At 38.9% G+C, this 17,751-nt stretch overlaps 1 protein-coding gene across 2 annotated transcripts in view; it reads right to left on the bottom strand.

Moving 5' to 3' along the window:
• The window catches only part of akt2 (v-akt murine thymoma viral oncogene homolog 2), a 163,517-nt gene extending 149,542 nt beyond the window's left edge, over positions 1-13,975 (bottom strand). For both annotated transcript variants that reach the window (XM_028796075.2, XM_028796082.2), the window contains exon 1: positions 13,707-13,975. The gene's annotated coding sequence lies outside the window, so the exon portion shown is untranslated. The remainder of the gene's footprint in view (positions 1-13,706) is intronic.
• Positions 13,976-17,751: the final 3,776 nt, after the last annotated feature.

Here is a 17,751-nt window from a genome sequence, read left to right as displayed (position 1 = left end):
CTCGTTACACTATTTTAAAGTGGGTTGATAAATTTTGGTCTGGTAGTATGAAAAAACGTGTTTGCTGGATCATTGAGAAGTGTAATAACACAACAGAAAATATCAAAAGGTGAGACAGGCTATAAGGCGGAGTACTCTGCATTTACCACAAGTAAGCCCGCGATTCTCTAGAGAATCGTAAATCCAAGAATGGCAATCAGTTTCTGTTCCGTCCGATATTTGGATGGATGACATATCATGGAGGGTGGGTGCGTCTGGGGAAATGTCATTTAATTAAATAAGCATATCTGGACTAAGGCGGTTTCGTTTTGTGGAGACGTGATTCCATTGCCTTTGCTGACACTGACTGCTGGCAGAGTGGAGCACAGCAAGTTTAGGTGTGGGCAGTCGCGTCCGGGCGGCTGTAGAACCTGCCGTGCACGCTTTACCTCATGTTTAGTTCACAGGTCGTGAAGTGGGCGCCACCTACTGACTCTGGGAAGCCGCTGCGCATCTGTACTACAGCGGATTCATTGTGTGGGCGCCTTCATTCATTATTGTTGCGTTCGTTCATTGTGTCTATCCATACAGGCTCCTTTTGTAATTCTGTTAGTTGAGCTCTTTCATTGTGGAGCCGTGACGTGTTTGCTTCTGGTGTGTCTGAAGTGGGCGCCACCTACTGACTGTGGGAAGCCGCTGCGTTTGAGCGCAGTGCGCATGCGTTTCGGTGCGTCCATGCATAAATTAAAACTGTGGTTTAGTAATATAGATGTGTGTTGGTAGCAATAACGTTTCAAACTAAACTGTTCAAAGTCATCAAAACTTACCATACCACCCATATAAAATTCAAGAAGCGCATAATTATTTTAGCAATAATACAGCTACAGTTATTAAAATACAAGGTAAATGGCATCGATAAATTATTTTTTGACTATTTTACTTCTTTTCCAACACAATGAGTCAGTGAATAAGCTAACTGATCATTCATAATATCCTTTCAAGAAACACCACATTCTCGTACTGCACTCCCTATAAAGAAGCATTTACAAGTTGAGTATCCCTAACCTGAAATGTTTGGGATCAGAAGTATGTTGGATTTTGGATATTTGCATATACATAATGAGATATCTTGGGGACACCCTTGATCAAGTAGGGAAACCAACCCAGCTAAATGACAACTAACACATAGAGTAATTCATATTACTGAGCCATTATTATAATGTGAATTGATGCGATAAACATTAAATCTCAAAAGTGATGAAGACGATGTATTGACTGTATTTTATGTGTTCCATTTGAACTGGGAAGCTGGAATTTCAGGGATCCCAGTAGAAAGTTTCAACCGGAATGCCCCAAAAGTTGGATTTCCTACATCGAAAATTGAGCCTTACCAACACCTTACCAAAATCCAAGATGGCTGCACTGTGCATCAACAGTAAATGAAAGCTACAGTATTTTACAGATCACTTCAGTCTACTTGTGTGTCATTAAATCAGTTGTACACACAGCATTGTCCATCTTCTATCAGTGGACAAGTTGCTGTGGAGTTTGGATGCACAAAATACCACGTGATGCCTTTTTCTGTAGTTGTCTGTATTCTGAAAGACCAAGTACAACAAAAGTTGATCATGTGTCATTTTCTTGCAGCACTCAATGCTTCAGAGGAGCTCCCCCTTGCAATCTATTTTCTCTACTTCCTTTTTTTTTAAGCTGTAAGCAAAACAAAAAGAAATGAAAAGTATGCCTTTTTCCACCTTCCACTTGGCCATAATTGCAACTTCATACATATGTAAAAATTCTTGATAGATGAAACTTCCTAGATAAGGGAACAAGTCTTTACACTGACTGTCCAAATGCAATGGATGTAGTTACAGCGGTCCATCCATCCATCAGCTTGGTCATCCTCCAACCAAGTAATCCAATTCTTGGTCACATGGAGCTGTTGACTAACACAGCAGCACTCAGGGCATGGTTGTTAACCAATTCCAGTCCTGTTCTTAAGGTCATTGTGGCCGCTGAAGCCAACTCAGACCATCACACAAACCTAATGCTCTAGAAGTAGCTTTACAGAATTACAGTAAATAAATTTATTCTGAAAATCTGTTTTTACTATATCACCTGGCACTGATATACTGCAGTAAAGTTTGGATTTGGATTTTGTTAATATTGATATATGTAAGTTTTCAATTATCAAACAGAAATTGCCAGTTAAATTCATTTAACATGTGCTCATTATGGTAAGTCAGATAGCCTATGAGGATTGTACATTTCTCTACAAATCCAACCATGCAAAAAAAACAAAAAAAAAAAAAAAAACAATACTGCAGTTGCATGTGGGGAAATCCCTCTCTTCAACAAAATAAAATTTAGGCCCTGATAAACAGGTTTTTATAGTGTTATGTTTTACAATAATAATAATAGTTGTTGTACATGACTCAAGCTTTACTTTAAAAAAAAAATCATAAAAGGATAATTCACATGAACCACCCACAAAGCATTAAGAAACCAAACAATACTACCATGAATTAGACTGGTATGAAAAAAACATTTTTTTTTTGCTCCTGTCAAATACTTTAGGTATTCTTTATAGATTTGAGGGTGCTGAATCTAAATCTTGTAACAGGATTCCTATATCACATTAAGTTTATGAAATATTAAGACTCGAAACAAAAAAAAAACAAAACACTAATTTAGAGAAAAAAGGTGTTTTTTCCAAGATAATCATTTAGACATGAAAAATTAAACATTACACATGCAATTTGTTTGAAATATAATAATGACTTACAAAAAGTAGTCAGTATTTTTTTTAATAAAAGGCTAGTGGGATTCCCCTCCACTTCCTTTCATATTCTATCCATCCCTCTCCAAAATCTGTAAAACCAGTAAGTTTTGCTGTTTCAGTAAAGGTAGATGATGTATTCTTCTACCGTTTGCTTACCCATTACCTGGTCAAGACAATGTACGAATCAACTAAACCTTGCAAATTTCCATAAAAAACATTTAAACAACAACTTTATCTCTTCTCAAAAATAAAAAAGCATATTTCTAACCTTCTAAATATACAGCATATTTCTGTCTATTTTGAAGGAACAAAAAGACAGAAAAAATGTACTGATTGAAAGCAAAAACTTGATTTTGGGTTATTTTCACCTCAGCCAACATTAAGAATGAGAAATATCACCATTTTTAAGCTCAAACATAGTATTCAGAACATGAAAAATATTTGCACCATAAAACAGAACATTTTTTTCCCCCCAAACAGTGTCTATCACTGAATACAATATCTTAGGGAAACTGCTTGTGATAGAGAAATTCTTGTGATAGAGAAATTCTAATTTGAGAAATGTATACTGCACGCTTGAATCTATAAATTACACCACTCTTTTATACACAAGACGATTTTGGTGCAGACCAACGTTACAGGACTGAAATACATTACTAGAATAATCTGAACCTTCATTCTCTCTTAATGGGTCCAGAACTCAGTTGGCCTTTGGATATGTAAATACTCACTTTTTGTTTATAACCACAAAGCTTTTTCTAGTACATTTTTCCTACCAAACACTTTGTGTGCATTAAAAGGTCATTTTGATTTTTTTTTTTTAATTTCTCATGGCTAGCTAACAGCATAACTTTATTTTTTTATTTAGTGCCCCAAACAACAGTATCACAAGGCTCATTATTGAGCCCCCAGTTTTAGAATAAAGATTTAGTAACTGAAAGGTGCATAATAAAGCCCCAGAGACTTTGTCGTTCTCAGTCAGCTATCTGAAGAAATGGGATGAATTAATTTGAAATCTTGATATATGACTTCTGCAGAGACCCTCATATGTTTATACTTGTACAGTTTTAGTACATTTAACAATTTGTTAGTTCATCATTCTAATACTTTTTGGTCTACCTTGTGAGGTTACATGCTGTTGACACAAATAATGACTGAGCAAATGAAGGCACTACATGGACTAACTGTTTACAGACACGCTGAAGGCCTGCTTAGGCTTACTACCCATACAAATACAGGTGCACATACCCCCATGAAATAGTTGCTTGAGCTAGGTTTGGCACTATTTTAACTAGGCTTCTAGTGTTCACGTTTAAAATGTTGTTCTTATTTGCTGTTTGACTTTGTACTTTCCTTACAGTTAAAAGTAGTAGAATATTTTGTATGTTGCAAGTAAAAAATGTCTACTAAATACAGGAGAGTTCCAGTCTTTCCACTGTCTGTATACAATCAGCACATTTCTAGAGCACAGTACATTATTCTATTGCCTTAATGTCTCATTGAAGCTCCTCACTTGTGCACAGAAATATCCTTCTTACTCTGAGCGGTATAATGTGTTGAACCATTTTTTCTGTATACTGGATTAATCCCCAAGGGGAAATTCACTTTTTTTGCATATCCCAATTTACTCAAGAGTTTTAGGGGAGGAGTGCGGGGTCAGCTATTTGTACAGTGTCCTACAGCAATTGCAGGATAAAGGCCTTACTCAAGGACCCAGCAGAGTAGCATTCCTTCCGTCACCGCTGGGATTTGAACCGGCAACCTTTGAGTTACCTGCCCAGATCTTTTAGCCACCACCCAGTGCTAGTCAGTTTAAACAGGCAAGAAGATATAAATTGTCCGGTACTATTTACTGTGTTAGATTTTACTACAATAATTTCTAGCATAAGGCATAATGTTTGAAAAGTACACCAAGGAACCACTTTTCTTTAATCTTTTTTGGAAAGGAAGACAACATGGGGCCATCCCTACCTGGAAAAAGGTGGCTATAATGCCCATTTTAAAGTAACAGTGAATACTAGTGGGATAAACAAAGGATATGTATAAAAACACTACTTCAGTGGTTAGCTCTTCTCATAATGTTTAGTATAAACCTAGAGGCACAGTGGTTAGCGCAACTGTCATACAGCTGCAGATTCTTCTGATTAAATCATGTCTGTGTAGAAATTTAATTTTCTTTCAATGATACTGCTGGTTATTCATTCACACCTGAAAGTCATGCAATTTTAAACTTGTCCGAGTGACTCAAGGTATATACAAGCAATAAATGGGCTGGTTCACAGGGTCTATTCAATGGTGCTAGAATAGGCACCTGGACTTCCTATGCCCTTAAAGTGGGTAAATGATTTAGAAAATAGACAGATCAAAGAGACCTCACAGGTATACAAAAAATGGCCTTACCTTCTAAATTGCTGCCATTTACATAACACCTTACAAATAGCATCCAGCTGGTGTTTTGCTCACCTTTATTTGGCTGGTGGACTTTACCTCTGCCTTTAGAGGCACCAAATCCATGCTTTATGTGTGGTTGAGTGTAACCTTGTCTACTTTTCTGATGTGGAAGCATTCTTTGATGCCCTTGTAATTCTTTTTTTTTGTTGCACTATCCATGCTAAGGCAAAGAGGAAACTAATTAAAAAATCCATGTACATCATTTTCATCCATTTGCACACATCATCCCATTCCCATTGTATGAACCTATGTGGATGTGTGACCTTTACTACATCTAAATTTTATTAAACAAGTGGAACTATGCTTCACAATTAGCTCCACACTACTATTCCGATGTCTCAAACAAAAACTTCCAATAGTAAACCACCTAGGAACATCCAAAAAACATTTGATCTCTTATTAATATTCTTACAGGTCCATTATATTAGGTTTGATTCTCAGCTTGGCTACTATTGTCATTGTCTCCATGTGACATCTGTTCTCAGCTCCTTGTTTATTTCTAGTTGTACAGCTGTATTACATTTATTTCACTTAAATTCCAGCCTCTGTCACATTACACAACTTCTAGTCTGAGGGGAGGTCAGTGCTCGACAACTGAAGTTACTGATCTCATCACCTGAGGAAGCCAAACTATATGATTTGGAATCACAGGAGATGACAAATTACACAACTCCATGATGGCTTACCTATACAGTTTCACATTTCTAAAGTATCACAAATTCACCCCTATTTCTGAAGGCCAATAGCATGCTGCCTGACATCACCAGTGCTTTAAGAATGCTCTCTAGATATGGCAAGTTCATCTAAATTCACTGGTCTTATAATGCCCCGTCCCCCATCCTGTCACTGCACGCAAGACACAAGAAATAAGACAGAGGAGCTTTTCCTCTGATTTTGAGGTCCAATAAATGTGTTTTCCTCGTTTCTTGTGGCTACATTGTATTATACTGTAGTTTCAGGTGAGAACACATAGATTGTCAGGTCTCGCATATAACAAAGTCTGCCCCTACGATTTAAGAGAAAAATTAAATGTATGCCACCTATAACAGAGGCCAGTTACAAAGCTGACTATAATTCTGGATGATGTATTAAGATCACAAGTGATAGTGCATGCTCTTTGCAGAGCAGGTCACCAACAAATTTCTGTTTTATATAGCATCATGGTCTTATGGGATCTAAACAACTTCATATGGTTCTTGACTTGGTTATTATGTGCTATGTCTTTACATATTGTCCAAAGCGGTACATTATCCATTGCTACAGCATATTTGGCCGATTCCTTCATCCAAGATAACCTAAAAGACTAGGAAAATAGTTGGGAGCACAATCAGGTTAAATGTCAACTGGTGAGTCAACAGAAGGTAGTGAACTAACAATCTGAAAGCAAAAGGAACATTAATTATAAACACAACAAGGACAATAATGAACGACAGGAAGCAACCTTTCAAAAAAAGGATTTGGGGTTTAGGTCAAAATAATGTTCTAATTGTCAGAGCAATGTGCAGAATCAATTAGAATGACATAATTTAAGATTATATTGAAAAGCTGCTCAATATAAACCAAGGGATGTTATTCTCAGACAATATAATGTTCTGGTGTGATAACATCTGATATGCTTTGTGCAGTTCCAGCCAACACACTAAAAACAAGACAGGGCAGTACTACAAGCTGTGCAGAGGAGAGGAACCAAATGCATTACAGTACTGAACTGAAGGTAATGCCTTACCATGACTGGCTAAGGCAGTGTTTTCTTAAACTATAGGTAGCAACACAAACTGGCTCACAAACATGTTTGTGATGGGCAGATACAAAACTGTGTAATAAAATTAACTAAGTTTGTCTAAACACAAATTCTGTGGCACCCTCTGTTTAGAGTATTTGTTATTACAAGAGCATGAGACTAATAACAGGCAGCTTTTGTTTCTAGGGTATGAAATATAATAAATATATTCCCTACACCACCGCCACCGCTAGTACAACCTGTGTAATATTCAGACTGAGATGACCCATAAGCAATGTCATGTATAAAAAAGATGAAGACATGTGGTTTGAAACGTCAAAATGAAAATTACAGATGCAGCACGAGGATATAATGATTTTTAGGGTGCTGCAAGCAGAGCTGTGGAATTTGAGTCAAAAGCAATCATTGGGTAGAAAAGTATTGACTGACTAAATATAAATTGTAATGTGTGTTAAATTTCCAATTTCACATATACTAATTAAAATACACTTTTTTCTTTTAGCCTTTTGATAAAAATATGTCTTTTTTAATTTTCTAAGTTGTGTCGTTTGCTTAATGTTACTTAACTACTTGTAACTTCTTAAATAAATAATATAAAAAGACACAATGGCATCACTAGAGCCTTTAAACAAACTTTAACAGGTTAGGTTGCTAAAAGGTTTCCTGATGATTCACGGTGGCTGTGACATAAATGCCTTGTATCTTGTATAATATGTGCTTTCAGTGAACATAGTAAATACAGCATACTACTGTTCAAAGGCTTGCCTTGGCTATATTTTTAAATCAATTTAATGGTATCTAGATACAAAAAGATATGAATTTCTATCAAAAAAAAAAATTTTTCTGGGTGACACCCAACTTTTGAATGGTACTGTAAACTGGATTAAATTATTAATAGATGAGTAAGAGGTACCATAAATTAAGGAATTGGAGTCAAAGGTTTTGTGTGTAGACTCCACAGTCCTGGTTGCAAGGGTATAGTGCCATACCAGTGGCATATGGTGACAAAAGGTTGGTGCCTCATCGCTTGTTCACTGTCACAGACTACTTCGAATCCATTTCTATTAAGTTTAGCATGACTTTTTAAGGCACCGTTCTTCTCGTTACACTATTTTAAAGAGGGTTGATAAATTTTGGTCTGGTAGTATGAAAAAACGTGTTTGCTGGATCATTGAGAAGTGTAATAACACAACAGAAAATATCAAAAGGTGAGACAGGCTATAAGGCGGAGCACTCTGCATTTACCACAAGTAAGCCCGCGATTCTCTAGAGAATCGTAAATCCAAGAATGGCAATCAGTTTCTGTTCCGTCTGATATTTGGATGGATGACATATCATGGAGTGTGGGTGCATCTGGGGAAATGTCATTTAATTAAATAAGCATATCTGGACTAAGGCGGTTTCGTTTTGTGGAGACGTGATTCCATTGCCTTTGCTGACACCGACTGCTGGCAGAGTGGAGCACAGCAAGTTTAGGTGTGGGCAGTCGCGTCCGGGCGGCTGTAGAACCTGCCGTGCACGCTTTACCTCATGTTTAGTTCACAGGTCGTGAAGTGGGCACCACCTACTGACTCTGGGAAGCTGCTGCGCATCTGTACTACAGCGGATTCATTGTGTGGGCGCCTTCGTTCATTATTGTTGCGTTCGTTCATTGTGTCTATCCATACAGGCTCCTTTTGTATTTCTGTTAGTTGAGCTCTTTCATTGTGGAGCCGTGACGTGTTTGCTTCTGGTGTGTCTGAAGTGGGCGCCACCTACTGACTGTGGGAAGCCGCTGCGTTTGAGCGCAGTGCGCATGCGTTTCGGTGCGTCCATGCATAAATTAAAACTGTGGTTTAGTAATATAGATGTGTGTTGGTAGCAATAACGTTTCAAACTAAACTGTTCAAAGTCATCAAAACTTACCATACCACCCATATAAAATTCAAGAAGCGCATAATTATTTTAGCAATAATACAGCTACAGTTATTAAAATACAAGGTAAATGGCATTGATAAATTATTTTTTGACTATTTTACTTCTTTTCCAACACAATGAGTCAGTGAATAAGCTAACTGATCATTCATAATATCCTTTCAAGAAACACCACATTCTCGTACTGCACTCCCTATAAAGAAGCATTTACAAGTTGAGTATCCCTAACCTGAAATGTTTGGGATCAGAAGTATGTTGGATTTTGGATATTTGCACATACATAATGAGATATCTTGGGGACACCCTTGATCAAGTAGGGAAACCAACCCAGCTAAATGACAACTAACACATAGAGTAATTCATATTACTGAGCCATTATTATAATGTGAATTGATGCGATAAACATTAAATCTCAAAAGTGATGAAGACGATGTATTGACTGTATTTTGTGTGTTCCATTTGAACTGGGAAGCTGGAATTTCAGGGATCCCAGTAGAAAGTTTCAACCGGAATGCCCCAAAAGTTGGATTTCCTACATCGAAAATTGAGCCTTACCAACACCTTACCAAAATCCAAGATGGCTGCACTGTGCATCAACAGTAAATGAAAGCTACAGTATTTTACAGATCACTTCAGTCTACTTGTGTGTCATTAAATCAGTTGTACACACAGCATTGTCCATCTTCTATCAGTGGACAAGTTGCTGTGGAGTTTGGATGCACAAAATACCACGTGATGCCTTTTTCTGTAGTTGTCTGTATTCTGAAACAGCAAGTACAACAAAAGTTGATCATGTGTCATTTTCTTGCAGCACTCAATGCTTCAGAGGAGCTCCCCCTTGCCACCTCCAGATTGTCAATCATGTGTAGTTGCCTGATGGTGATCTAAGCTTCAGTGGGGACTCAAGTCTTCCATCCCTCCATTGATTTTTCGGTATTAGGCATATTTTCAAGCTCAAATCCAAATAAACATTTATAAAAGAGACCACTGGCGAGATATTTCATTATGTCTGCACTCAAAATGTTTCCGAAGTATTTCAGTATTCAGAATTTCAGATTAGGGATACTCAACCTGCATCAGAGTTTTACTAAATCTTAAGCTGGCAATGATTTTGAATGATGTTTTGAATGATAATAATTGTTTTGTTCACAATACAATTTCTTCCTACTTTTCTCTTTTACAAATATTTTTGTGAGAAATATGCTTAAATGGAATCAAAAACTTTTTTTATTATGTGGTTATTGTTATTCATATATGTGCAGCTCTGATGTTATTATGGGAAATCGCCTCTTTCTGGGCCCCAGCATGGTACCAAAATGCTTATTTGAGCCCTCAGATTAGAAAGTTTAAGAACCCCAGGGCTAAGGGAGTTAAGCCTCTACAGACTTGAGCAGTGCAGGCTGTGCGAGGACTAAATTACCTGCGAGGACTAAATTAATGTTTTAGAAATTTTCAGAGGCATTGATTAAGTTAATTGAGCAGAATTGTTTTAATTAAATAGTGAATCAAATACTTAAATGACATGCATTTAAGACTGAATCCAGGAAGTACTACTTTATACAAAGAGTTGTGGCAATCTGGAACAACCAACCAAACTATCTACATAAATGAGATTATGGGACAACCTGGACATCATCTAAGAGAAAATGCTTGGTGTGAATTGTCCCTGTCATATTCAAACTTTGTATGTTATTCTCTCATCTTCAAGTCTTGTATTTTGTGACTACTACATTCTTTTTCCACATATCTGTACTGCTGTTTTAACGTTATGTCACAAGTTTGTCAGTTAGGTGATAGGGCTGAGACAATGGTCGATGACACCATTCAACGTTGACTGGCAGGCCAAATCGTCAATGTAAATAAAAATCACTGAAGGCCTCTAAACATTTGCAGAAACTTCCTCTAAGCACCAAACTGTAGCCGTCACTTGTTTTTTTTTTTTTTTTTAAATAACCTGTCAACCACTCATAAGATGTTCTTGCACTCAGTTTTCTTTTTGTTCCAAGAGGCCAATTCATCGCTTGGTTTCATTTTCCAGCTGAATTTCACACTGCAAACTTTCAAACAAACTAAACATATCAATAAACACCGTGTGGCCATGCCGTGAACTTCTTTCATTGGGCAAAACATTTTTTCCCAGGAACAAATATCACGGAGGGTTAACAGCAATTGTATTTTTGCACCACTGCATTTTCCCTAATTATTTAGTTTATTTACCAAACACAACCATGTGTACAAAACACCTATTATCGAACAAGTTGAAGACCACTTGTAAACTATGCACTTCAACACTTGGTAAGAAAAATGACATGTTTGAAATAGGCAAGTATAAAAAGAAAGTCAGCTCTGCTGGGGGCAGGCGCTTCAGTGTTATGACAGTAGGTGAAGGCGACAAGTTTTATTTAAATATGAGATTCTGTATTTACTTGCATTTTTATATGTACCTTTTTATTGTTTATAATGACCCATGTTAACCCTCGACTAATTATGCTGTGAATGGGATTCCACATTACAGGCAGCAGACACTTAGCGGGACTACCGCGGCAGGTACAATTTCACACATAATGCACAGTATTTCATGTTGTTAGGTCAGCCCTGTGTCAGACTGCATTTATACCTTTTACAAACTGTTCCAAGGTTCACTTAATACTACATCACGACCACCCTTTCCAAAGGGTCTTGGTCTGGTTGTTTTGGTCTGCACCAGGGTGTGACTGGCGTCTTCAAATCTATCTAAAGGGACTGGACTTGGAAAGTTCGCTAAAGAAAAAAAAAAAAAGCGATCCAAACAAACTAGGTTTGAAATCTCGTATACACACAGCAAGACGGTGAATGAATTAAATGCCCCCAAACCTGTGTAGACACTATACGCAGTGTATGGGTAGAGCAAACATATCTCAATACCCCCCCCCCCCCTTCTAAACTACTCAAAGCATTTAACATAGACAGCTGAAAACTACTTCGACCTCAGTCTTTTATGACCACAATGGGTCAGGACCTATATTTTACAGGTCATCTGAAGGATGATGCCAACAGCACAGTGTCCATATAAAAGAAATGGCATTTTGGGATCCACACAGACCAAAGAGTAGGCACCTCCTGATGGCCTCTTCCAGCAGTAGCCCAAGCTTTTCATACGTGGTGCCCATACAAATACTGCTCGGGCCCAAATATTCTTACAACCCCTGTTTCTGAAGTGCAGCTGGTACAGCTGCTGGGGTGATCGGAATCATACATTCTCTAACTCAAATATTCATAAACCCAATCTTTATTTTATACAGCACCCACATTCTATGGATCTAAGAAACAGATCAGTTTGGATTCCTTAATTGGTCCTTGCATGATTATGACAATGAAAGGAGTACTCTATTAAAAAAATACTAGTTCTGTAATGGCAGTTTACTGGATTGAGTAGTTCCTAAAAGAACCATTGCTTGACAATGTACTTTTTCATTCTGGGAATAGTTATAAGCATATGATATTGCTTCTTTGGACTTTGAACAGACTACTAATAAGAGGATAAAATAAAAATCTTTAATGGATACCAGGTTACTTAGAGGGATACCAACAGATCAAGATAACCTGCCTTTGTTGTCATATGCAGCAAAAGTCCTTTTAGAACCAGGAACCCATTGGTATTTCACAAATCAATCAACATCCATTCACAATTATTTACGGAGTCAGTCACAAATCTAAATAAACGTTATTTCTGTAACTTGCATGTGGAGGAAAATCGCTTCTTTACGGAATTATTCTTAAGAACCACTCTGTCGACTTTATTTTTAGGAGTGTAGCCCGAATCACCTACTTGGCACTTGGTCACGGTGTTGCCCGACAGGGTTACGTTACTCTAAAGCAGAAGTCAGATGTTTTCCTGGTGTCCGTCTACATTCTTGCTTCTTTTAATTTGATCCCATCCACAATTTTGTTGGCTCGAAACGGTTCTGCGATAGCATCTGCTCTGTACAGCGCTTCCTAACGTTGTATGCTGTTAACAGCGCTATACAACACAAAGCTTGACAGCACGTTGCTGCCTGAAATCGGTACGAGAATAGCGGACTTTCTTTACCCCCTTTCTCCAAGAAAACCCGGGGCACTTAACACGACGTCACATTTCATACCTTACAGGTCAGCAGGCACTCGCGTAACACAAAAAAACAATTATTCTGGAATCCACGTTTCTAAACCGTAAGGTAACTGACCGTTTTCCTGTTAGTACTTTGTGCGATCGGGCGCCGAGCAAATATTGACAGTAGGACTCTTTTCCTCTGTCCCGATTCTTTTAACACTCAAATTCTTCACGTGTACACCCGATCAGAGAACCCCGTTGTGCGCGAGTCGCAGAAACTTCAAAAAAAAAAAAAAAAAGGTTCGAAAAAATTTTAAAATACTATGTTTTCGTGTCACACACGATCTCTCAGTCTCGCAAATTTTCATCAATCTTTCGCAATCCGTCGTTTAAGGCGTTATTATTTCTGCTATCTAGACATCAACCGTGAAGAACACCGAGGTACTTTTCTGTCCGTTCATCTTCACATTCCACTTTAGTCCACCCGGTCAATATGGGAATACAGCAGTTTACTGGATGGAAAAGTGCAAAGTAAACAAACCCAAAACCTCGAGCCGTACTCTCAAACTGAGAGGCGGAAGGGTCCGGCCGGGTGAACCCCCCCACGCCGCCCGGAGATGCGCTTCGGCTTTGCTGGCGGTCGTCTTGTTCTCCCCTCTTTTTTTTTCGCGGTAGTTAATGGCTGTCGGTCGCGGCTCGCTCCGTCCCTCCCTCCCTCGGCTCCATTACTCAGCCCCTCCACAAACACTTCCCTTCCTCCATCTGCTTACCTGGCGAAGCTGGTCGAGGGCAGTCGCTTGCGGGGCTTCATGCAACCCCCTTGAGCGAGTTCGCCGGCTGCCTGCCTAAGCCTGGCGTTCCCAGAGTTTCTTAGTGGGTGTCTTAAGTAATGGCGGAGGGTAGTCCTGGTCGCTTTTTTTTTTTTTTTTTTTTTTTGAATGTGTGTGTGTGTGTGTATTTTCTGCCTCCCGTCCGGCTCCCCTCGCAGGGTGAACGAAGCAGGCCGCCGCCGAGCTACAAAGGATCGAAACCGCACAAACAGGAAATGACGCACAACTCAGACCAAAAAAAAAAAAAAAGCGCTTCTTCCCTCCCTCCGCAAGCCTCGCGTTTTCGTGCCCCTCCGATCCGGGGATTGAGCTACACGCAGCCGCTGCTAACCCCAAGGCCTATCCGCTATTAATTTATGCCACTGTCATCTATATAATGGAGGGAAAGTTAAGAAAATCACGCTACACTACACGGAATTTCCAGCCAAACTGACAGAGAGAAAGTGGTTTCGCTTTGTAGTAGATGACGAAAAACTTAGTGTAGTGAGCGGCATTATTTATTCGCAATAAGGCTTTGCGCGGCTCGAGGCTGATTGACAGTCTGCTTCTCCAATTAAACTTTTCATCGAGCCAGTTACCTACCCTTTCCGTAGTGAAGAGTGAAGTTTTTTAGAGGTCTTCCTGGACTTCGCAAGCATTTTTTTTGTAGTTTTCGCTGCTAGATGTGTTAATTAGTCTGTGTGTATTTTGGTAAAGAAATTGAAGAAATTCTGCTACTCAGAACATATCAGTATTTACTTTACCAAAAACATTTTTACAAGGGTGACCAGACTATGAAATTAAAATGTGATGGTCAAACTCACCTCATTCATTTTCAGTGTAATTCCTCTTGATTACCGCACTTTTGGTCCACTTTGCCTTATGTAATTTAATCCCTTCGGAATAGAAGATTCCTCCTTGAGGTCATTATCGTTGTCACTGTGAAAATGTTGGTTTCTCTGGAGATGGTTGATTGTGTGGTATGAGATCCAACAGCAGAACACCCTTTGTATACCAGAAAACTTTTGCCTACAAACTTTATTAGTGTTAGAACCCCTTTATTCTTCCATTGCATGGGCTCTTGTTTGGTTTCAGGTTCATCATGGTGGTGAACACACATTTTATCCCAAGTAACAGTCTGTGAGAAAATGTCAGTCAGTTTTTCTCTAAGAAGATTCAAGTTATTGTGACGAAATTCCGGGCAACTTGCTTATTAAACCTGTGTCATCATTCAGTGAGCCCATCTTCAACTGACCTTTGACATCGTCAAACAGGAATGGATGATTGTGTAAACTGTGCCAGCTGAAACCCCTAGTTCATTGGCTATAACATTAAATTTAACACAACCATCTTCCGTATTCATGGCCTCCAGTTTTTGGCACATTTCTTGTGCAATGCCTCTACTGGATTTTGTTTGTGGGACATCTTTAATTGACTCCTAACCCCATTTAAATTGTTTGGTCCAAAACTTTACCTTATAATACAAAAGATGCATCATCACTATACACACACACAACATTCAGTCCGTCATGGATTTCATTTGGCTTCATCTTTTCCTTTGTTTTTCTTTTTTTCCAGACACATCTACAAGATGCTAGGCTAGGGCACATCTTGAGTGATGTTATGCAGGGTTGTCAGGTGTTCCAGGTAGTGATTTACCTAGGTCTACTCTTAGCTTTCAGTCCTGTGCGGTTTAGAGTAACCTAGTTGTTTTATGGTCTTTCCCATTTTTTGACTAAGTGTATGGTTTTCTTGACAAATGTTGTTTTGCAGCAGATGTTAAAGGTACTACAGATGGCGTCATAATTTGTCCGGAGGGCCTGGTCATTTCTTCAGCGATAGTGAATATCAGCAAGAGCTCTGGGATAGCAGCTCAGTATGTTCTCTTGCTTGCCAATCATCTGACAGAGGGGGCAAGCTGGTCTTTCTACAAGGCTCCAGCATGGCAGGTTGGAGCATCATACACAGCCTTTTGATCTGCATGCGCTGTGGATCGACCTTCCTGAGATTGTTCCCAGTGATCATGCACTCTATTACCTTCTTCAGTTTGGTACAGACTCTTTGCTGTCTCATTGCCACTGCTTTGTAGGTCCTCTACTCCTCCACAACTGCTCTTATTTTGCACCAGTTTTTGTCATTCTTTCCCTTGTGCTTTGTCAAAATAGGGGATCTTAAGACTTCCAAAACTAGCTCGTTCCTAGGCAAATACACCCAACAGGACTTAGAGGCAGTGTCGCACCTCTGCTTCTTCCACTGCTTCCTTCTGCTCTCCACTTTCTTCCTGTTCTCACTGTCACTCTTGCTCTAGCAACCTTAGGATATGAAGATTCCCATTACTGGAGCACCTCTGCTCCTCAGAGTACTCTGAACTCCTTCTCAACAGATTTCTGTGGATGTCTCAGGTCGCAGCTGCTATTGTACAAAGCAATACTGCCGATACTCCTTAGTAAGTCTAGCCGTCTTTGTAAAAACCAGCAGACAACCCTGTTTAGTTCAGCAACAGTGGAAATTATTAACTCATTTGTAAGAGATTTAATGATTGAAGGATTCTCCCAATCTGTCAACGTATTTGAAGACTTCCAGGTAGACGTGTTTACCATCCTCTGGCTAGTAGTGCCTGATATGAAATGCCCTCAAAATGCATGTGTGGCCTGTCAGAACATGTCCTGATCTCCAAGTTCAGATTCGTAAGACAAATATGTGATACCCAGGTAAATAAATTATTGAACACCACTCATATTTTGTAATCCTTATATATTTTATTTATTTCCTGCTTCAACAGTACTAATGTAAAGCTATCATGCAAATAAAGCATACTTGAATTTACTTGGATTAAATTGACTGGTACTACATCAGGGGTTCTCATTTACAGTCCTGGAAGACCACAGTGGCTACAGGTTTTCATTCCAACCAGTTCCCTAATTAGAATATACTTATAATATACTTATACTTAGAATATGCTTATAATGAAACTTGGTACTGTAAAATCTCGATTATCCATCAGAGTTTGGGACCGAAAATGATATATAAGGTAGGTTAGTTTAGTGAATGCAGTAGTAATATTTATTTACAAAACAAAACTATATTAACAAAATATAGTATTAACCAAATTAATTAACTCATATAATATTGTAACCGTCTGCGACTCTCTGAGGAACAGTCAGGGAGGCTGATGGAACAGTTCTCATGGATGACACTGCAGTTGTAACCTGCAGGGCTGGCTGCTTTGAGCAGCTGTTTAAAGCTGATCCTCCGGCTAAGATGTTGGACATCTCTGGGTCCATGGTTCTTGAGGCTGATCCTCCAATTAGCTGTGAACCACCAAATCTCACTGTGATTGCACAGGTGGTGAACCAGCTGAGGGTAGGGAAGGCTGCAAGGATCTGTGGTATCCAGGCTGAACTTCTCCAGACCCATCAGTTCTTAACAATTTTAGACTCATCTCTAAGCTCCCTTTTCTATCTAAGGTGTTGAAGAAAGTGTTTTTTACCAATTGTCCTTGTTTTTAAGTACACATAACACTCTAGACAAATTCCAGTTGGGTTTTAGAGCACACCATAGTACACAGTCTGCCCTTTTGAGATTTTCTAATGATCTACTTCTAGCTGCTGCATCTGGAAAGTTTGTTGTCTTAATTCTTTTGGACCTGAGCACAGAGTTTGACACTATTGATCATACTGTTTCGTTGGATTGGCTGAAAAATAGTGTTGGCATTCAGGCTACAGTGTTGAAGTGGTTTGCCTCTTATTTGAAAAACAGAACATTTTAGGTTACAGTGGGAAATTGTCAGTCCTCCTCTCCAGCAATTGCATGTGCAATACCTCAAGGCTCCATCTTAGGCTCTATCCTGTTCTCCTTGTACATGGTCCCCCTTGGGTCCATTTTTCAGAAATACATTATATCATCATTATGCAGATGACATACAGTTATAGCTTCCATTTCCACTTGCTCTGCATCTCATGTCGAATTTTCTATGGGGAATTATGTGTTGGATGTCACAGAAATT

Source organism: Erpetoichthys calabaricus, chromosome 1, assembly GCF_900747795.2.
Source record: "Erpetoichthys calabaricus chromosome 1, fErpCal1.3, whole genome shotgun sequence".
In the NCBI taxonomy this organism is placed as follows: Eukaryota; Metazoa; Chordata; class Cladistia; order Polypteriformes; family Polypteridae; genus Erpetoichthys; species Erpetoichthys calabaricus.
This window is presented reverse-complemented; position numbering and strand designations above follow the sequence as displayed.